The sequence below is a fragment of the Lactuca sativa genome, chromosome 2, assembly GCF_002870075.4.
Source record: "Lactuca sativa cultivar Salinas chromosome 2, Lsat_Salinas_v11, whole genome shotgun sequence".
NCBI lineage: Eukaryota > Viridiplantae > Streptophyta > Magnoliopsida > Asterales > Asteraceae > Lactuca > Lactuca sativa.
Window position 1 is genome coordinate 92,717,768 of NC_056624.2, and position 6,765 is coordinate 92,724,532.

Below are 6,765 nucleotides of genomic sequence, written 5' to 3' on the forward strand. Positions count from 1 at the left end.
GATTCCTCATTAATTCCAAAGAAGACTGAGTTATATCAAATAAGGAATGAATAGGTAATATCATGTTGGAGGTAGGATCCGTTTGGTATATAAATATATTGTTTTGAAAATTCACTTGAAACACCTCACTAAGACCTTGTGTAGATATCACTCCCATAAGTAGATCGATCAGTATTATAATTGGAATTACTGATAAATCTTATTTATAGGTTCATAATAAAGACGATGAATCAATTTTTATTCATAAATTTTTACATGATTGAAAAGGACATATGGACACTTATTTTTTCCCTAAAGGTTAGAAACATGCTCATTTGCAATCTAAAGTTTCGAAGTTGCATAAACTCCAAGAACATGAGGTCAAAATGACCAAAGGTGACCAAAATCTCATTTAAAGCTTAGATCTATGGATGAAATCGATTAGAATAATGATCTTAGGACTTATAATGCTTTTGTAGGGTCTATAAGGTGGAGATTGTTTGGTTATGAGAGTCTTTTAGGCAACAAAATAGACAGTGGAAGCATACAAATAATCAAAACTCGTAACTCAAAAGAGGAACCAAGTTCAACCAGATCTAGGAAACTAAAAAAGCAAAAAAAGACAGAATAGAAAACATACACTTGTGTTCTTCTATTTTTTAGACTTTGCAAATGACCATGTTTTGTTACTATCAGATAAATATTAGGGCCTAGAATAATTATCCTTATCTTTGGTTACTATCTGATATTCGAATCTTTTATCTGGAACATTCCAAAATCTCGGTGTTTCCTTTAATTCATTTAATAATTACCTAATTAACAAACCGATCCCTTTAATTTAATCTAATTCTAGTTTTACTCATATTTGTTCTTGTGTGTAACCCAATAGGACACTGCTATTTACAGTGATATTACCGACTTGTTGTGGCTATATGCACCATCCTCCAACATCTCCCACTTGCACTCGGTACCAACAATAGTATGGTCCAATTCTTACTAACAATAGACAACGAGTGTGCATTCCAATTGCAACTCTAATTACTACTTTGCAATACACAACCTTTAGACTACTAAGTTCAAATTCCTTTGATCTTTATGATACATATATACATATATATATATATATATATATATATATATATATATATATGAACTCGAGTCATGGATGATGAGTCAATCTTAGTGTTGAAGATCGTGTTTCTCGATAGAAACTTGTGGTAACCTTATTTGCTAGACTGTTGGCTGACCAACTTTGTCTCAGCTCGGCTAAGCATTTGATTATTAACAACAAATCATAGAGGGGCCTAAAGATATCTACTTATCATATTATGGCATAAGGATCAAATATTTTTTGACTGCATAGGCTTGAACTACTCCTCATGTAACGTCCGATCAGTGTCCGTATGGATGTTAGTTATGAATTATGTTAGGAGAAAACCAAGACATACCATATTGTAGAGCAGAACCCCATGCATCACAATTTAAAGAGTATGATATATATCCATTTTAGAATTACTCATGACATGATCCATAGAGTAGTCTCTAACTGTTGTTACTCCAATACTTAAAATATCAATTTTAAAGCCATCATGAGTATTGGTCGTGTACTTATAATATGTTCATTCCTATGAATAATCTACCAATGCTCCATGACAATCTTAAATCACTATTTACTCCCAATAGTAGAAGTGATTGTGGAAATTCGAATAAATTTATATTCGGAAGTGGTTCTAAATATGCAAAAGCGAACACAAAATATATTAATACAAATGGTAGCAATAGCTTATTATTAAGTCTCTAGAAAACCATCACCAAATCCGATACAATACAATCTGTCTCAGTTCCAAAACATCAAACTACAAACTAGCAATCAAACCAATTCACTAGTTAATCTAATGCTTATTGATCTAGTATGGACATCATGCTTGATATGTGATAATGGTCTGGTGAGCGGTTAAGTTGGATTCTCTTTAGATGGTACATGGATCATTATGATCTTTCATGAGCTTTCTGATGTAGTGGTAGTTTCTCAGTATGTATCTTGAGCGCTTGTGACCTCAGGGTACTTTGGACAGAGCGACCACACCCTCATCGTCGCAGAAGATCTCAATTGGTTAGGATATGCTTAGAACAACACCCAAATCATCGATGAACTTATTCAACAACATTGCCTCTTTTTCAGCTTCATTAGCTGCTATATACTCCAAATCTGTGGTCAAATCCACTACGGTCTCTTTCTTGGAACTGCTCATCTATTGATTAAGAATACAAAACCCGACTTATACCGAGAATCATCTCTTTCAGTTTGGAAACTTGCATTCATATAACCCTTTATGTTTCATTCTTCCTTATCACCATAGACCAAGAACATATCCTTAGTCCTCCTAAGATACTTCATAATGTTCTTGACCGTGATCCAATGACTTTCGGCAAGATTGGCATGGTAGTGACTCGTCATGCTCAAATTGCATGAAACATCAGGCCTAGTAAATATCATTACGTACATGATTGATCATATAATAGAAGCATATATGATTCAACTCGTTCTATCCAGTTCTTCACCGTTACTAGGACACTGGGTCTTACTCAATATTGTGCCATGTTACATAGGTACAAATCCTATCTTGGAATTTTCCATCTTGAATTTCTTCTAGATTTTATCAAAGTATGTACTTTGGCTAAGACCATTAAGTCACCCAGATCTATTGATATATCATAAATTATAAATATTTGATGGGACATTTTAGGGGAATTTTTATAATTAAAATAGGACAAAAGGTGCTTAATTTTTTTATATTTATATTTTGTAGGTAAAAGTTCCATGTTGATGAAATAGAAGCACAATCGGGCTAAAACGGAGCGACAAAACTGCAAGATTGGTCGTTGTGGTATTCAAAAAAACTTTGGATATGGTCCAAAAAGTTTCCAACTTGCACCGAAGGTACAAAATCAAGGTTTTTATGTACAAAATTAAAATCTCTCTCTCTCTCTCTCTCTCTCTCTCTGTCTCTTCAAACGATTTTATGTGTGTTCTTCAACTAAATAATCAAAGATCTGATGAAATTTTTGCAAAAATATATGTTCATGTCTGAGTTTATGTAATTGACTTTTAAGAAACCCACCATTCCAAAAATCAGAAATCGAAACCTAATTTCAAAAATATATACATTTCCAAAAGTCATAACAAAAAAAAAAGAATTCAAACATATGTGTTCTTTAGGAAATGGGTTCTCTATTTGTTCTTCAACCCAAGAATATAATCGAATATCCAAGGAGATTTTTGTAGAAATATGTGTTCATCTCTACGTTCATGTTCTGGATATTTAAGAAATCCACCATCAAAAATCAAAAATCAAAACCATTCCATAAGTTCAATAGGAAACCTACCACCGAACAACCCAAGATTTCAAGAGCCCAAACATGTATGTGCTTCTCGTTACAGACCATGCTCAAGAAATGTAGATGCAGATGAACAAACATGAACAATCAGGTGAAGATGATGTAACGCCCGAAGATTCGGGCTAGTCAATTTAGAGACAATAAGCATTAAAAATGACTTTTTGATAAAAGATTATTTAAAATATATAACCTTAACAAAAATTATATTATATGTCACAAGGATTTTATACATATAAAGAACGTTGAAATCCGACATATAATGAATAAGTTATGACTCATTGAAGTTTTATGGATAAACCGGCACGACTCTGCATATACTAAATGGTAAATTTTTGAGAAATTACCTTTTAGCCTTAGTAATCCAAACGAAAGTCATAGTAGCCCTTAAACCGAGAGCGTTCATATAGAGAACGTCAAAATATGAATTCATTGAGGAAGTTATGATTTTTCTAAGATTTAGCATAGCCGTGTACAACACATAAACCGAATTTTAGATCGGTCGATTTTTAGCCAAAATAATCTAAACGACAAATGAATATATCGTTAATAGGAGTTCAACGATAAAAAAATAGTCGAAAACAGAGCTTGTGTGCGAAATATATGGATGAAACTTAGTCCCTACTCATCGAGCACGGTGAATTCGATACAGATTTGTAAATCTGAGATAGAATGAGAATTATGTCACATCCCAAAACCGGAACGACGGAAACGTTTGGGGGTGGAGGGCATCATGTTTAGTATCACAAGACATGTATCATAGTAAGCAAGTAATGAACAACCATTTCATTAGAAAGAAAGTGTTTAGAATGTGTGTGTTCAAAAAACATAGAATACATAAGCAAATAACAAAACAAGACTTGAAGTTATAATGCTCCATCTTCTGAATTCCCAGAGCGAGTACCTATCTACTAGTTTCCTGAGAATACAAGTTATTTGAAAGACTTTATCAGCAATTAAGCTGGTGAGTTCATAAGATTTTAGTGATGTGAGTATGTTGTAGAAATTTGTAGTAAAATGTAGTTGAAAAATGTAGTAAGTTATAAGTTTTATTTTTTTTAGAAAAGTTTGCCCGTTCCTTTAGAAAATCCTATATTTCCTAATTTGACGAAAGGTACATAAAAATGATTCTACATCCTTTCTATGAGTACTAAATGGATACAAGTTATATAAAACTCAGAGTAAACAAACAATCGATTGTGCGCATCTGCCCTAAGTCCACAACCAAACAAGGAATAGGAAGTAAGGCGGATAGCACACATCCCATTGTTTGTTAGGTCCTCGTTGTATATAACCCTGGTGTATTCACTTGTTACTCATGGAGTTAATTGTAATAGTTCCTTTATATGTAATGAAAAGATCCTTTAAGAAAACCCTTATTTCTTATAATAAAATAGTGACCACAGTGATTACTTCTATAATCACCTAGTTTATACTGGCTATATATAATCTAATATCGAATAGATAGTTGATTGGATGAATCTGCCCTAAGCCCACAACTAAACAAGGAACAAGAAATAAGGCGGAAAGCACACATCCAACAACCTGATGGGTATTAATGATATATAACCATGATGTATAAACTAAGGTATTATAGAGTCAATCACCTAAAGTCCTTTAAGTTTACTCTGGTTTAATAAAATGGATTAAACCCTTTATTGGAAAGTTTCTAGTTTTGAATACCAAAAGTTCTATTTGAAAATTATATTTTGTACTAGAAAACTGTGCATTGAATTAGTGTCCTATGATTTGACCCATACCTGGTATCCCTTATGATGACTTAATGTGTACTGAACATATATATAACTAAAATCGAATAGATAATAGGCTGGGTGAATCTGCTCTAAGCCCACAACCAAACAAGGAATAGGAAATGAAGTGGAAAACACACATCTTATTACCTGTCGGATCCTATTAATATATTTATCCTTTGATGTATACATTAAAGAATCATAAGGTTAGCATTATGGTCCCTTTCTACTAAATGTACTAGACCCGACTGTTCTGTTTGTTGTTCGTAATGTAAGTACTGTAGTATTGTATATAGAAACTACTATTGTACTAATTGCCTTAAATTGATTATTAAGGTATAATGTGATGGCTAGATCCCATACTAAACGCTCTCCTTGTCAAACGATTCTAGGAACCAAACGCGAACTTTGCAAAATTGCAAGTCGTGAACATCCACATTAAAGTTATATGATCAGGTATACTCAATTTACCTATCATCTTTTGTTTAGAACAATGCGTTCGTGATTCATTGGTATAATTAGATCATGTAAGCGTTCCATGATATAGCAAATTAGTGTGTTCGTTCTGTTTTAGTATCTTCTCTTGTTATAGTATCTTAGTATGTTCTTTCTGTTATCGTGTATTGTATCTAGTATGAACTGAACCCATAAACTATACCCATTATAGTTTACTAGTATTCTACTTGAACTGTTATTGAAAATACTCATTTTACTACCAAGTTATGCTTGTACTTTAAAAACAGAGTTTTGTTAAACTATAAAGCAACATAACTGTAAAATAGTTTTTGAAATATTTTGACCACTTAGAGAAGACATAAGCCACATTTTGAAAGATGTTTATAACAAATAATTACACAATTATCATTGTGTTCAACTTGTATTCCCCCCTTCCCCTTAAAAACATTTAAAACAGTTAAAAGATTCATTACGGGATATGAACTCACCTGATGTGGGTGATTCAACGAATACGCGTGTAAGGATGAGAAGTTCAACGAATGAAGTCCCAAGACACAACAAGTCCTAAATGACATATATTGGCATGAATATAGTGTTTATATGCAACTATATGAAAGGAAACACCTTCCGGGACTAGGAAACACTTTGACCAAGTGTTGGAATCGCATGTGATTGGACTAAGGTAGGTGGAATGACTCTAACATGAGTTTACTACCAAGGGTTTATGGCCCGAAGGAGTTTATGGTCGTAAACTCATGGTCAAACATGCATAAGTGTTGGTTTGAAGGCTAGGGAAGCTTGAGGGACTTTTGCTCTACACAAGGATGAGAAAGGCCAACTCTATGGAGAGTGTTGAGGTGTTTATGGCTAAGGGAGTTTACTGCTAGCAGTAAGCTCTCTAAATGGTCACATTTAGGGCCTTAAAGGCAGGGAGTCTCAAGGGTTTAGGTGTTCTAAGGTTTAGCAAGAGTCCAGATGTGTTTAAGGTCCAAGACTTGACCTTAATTGGAGTTTACGACCAAGGGAGTTTACTCTTGGGCCGTAAACTCTCTAAATGATGAGTTTGGTGATGGTTCAAGGTCTTACAAAGCACATGGGAGTGTTCTAGCCTCAAATCCAAGCCTTAGGAAGAGTTTAGGGATCAAATGGCACCTTTATAGGGGTGTACGACCATGGGAGATGG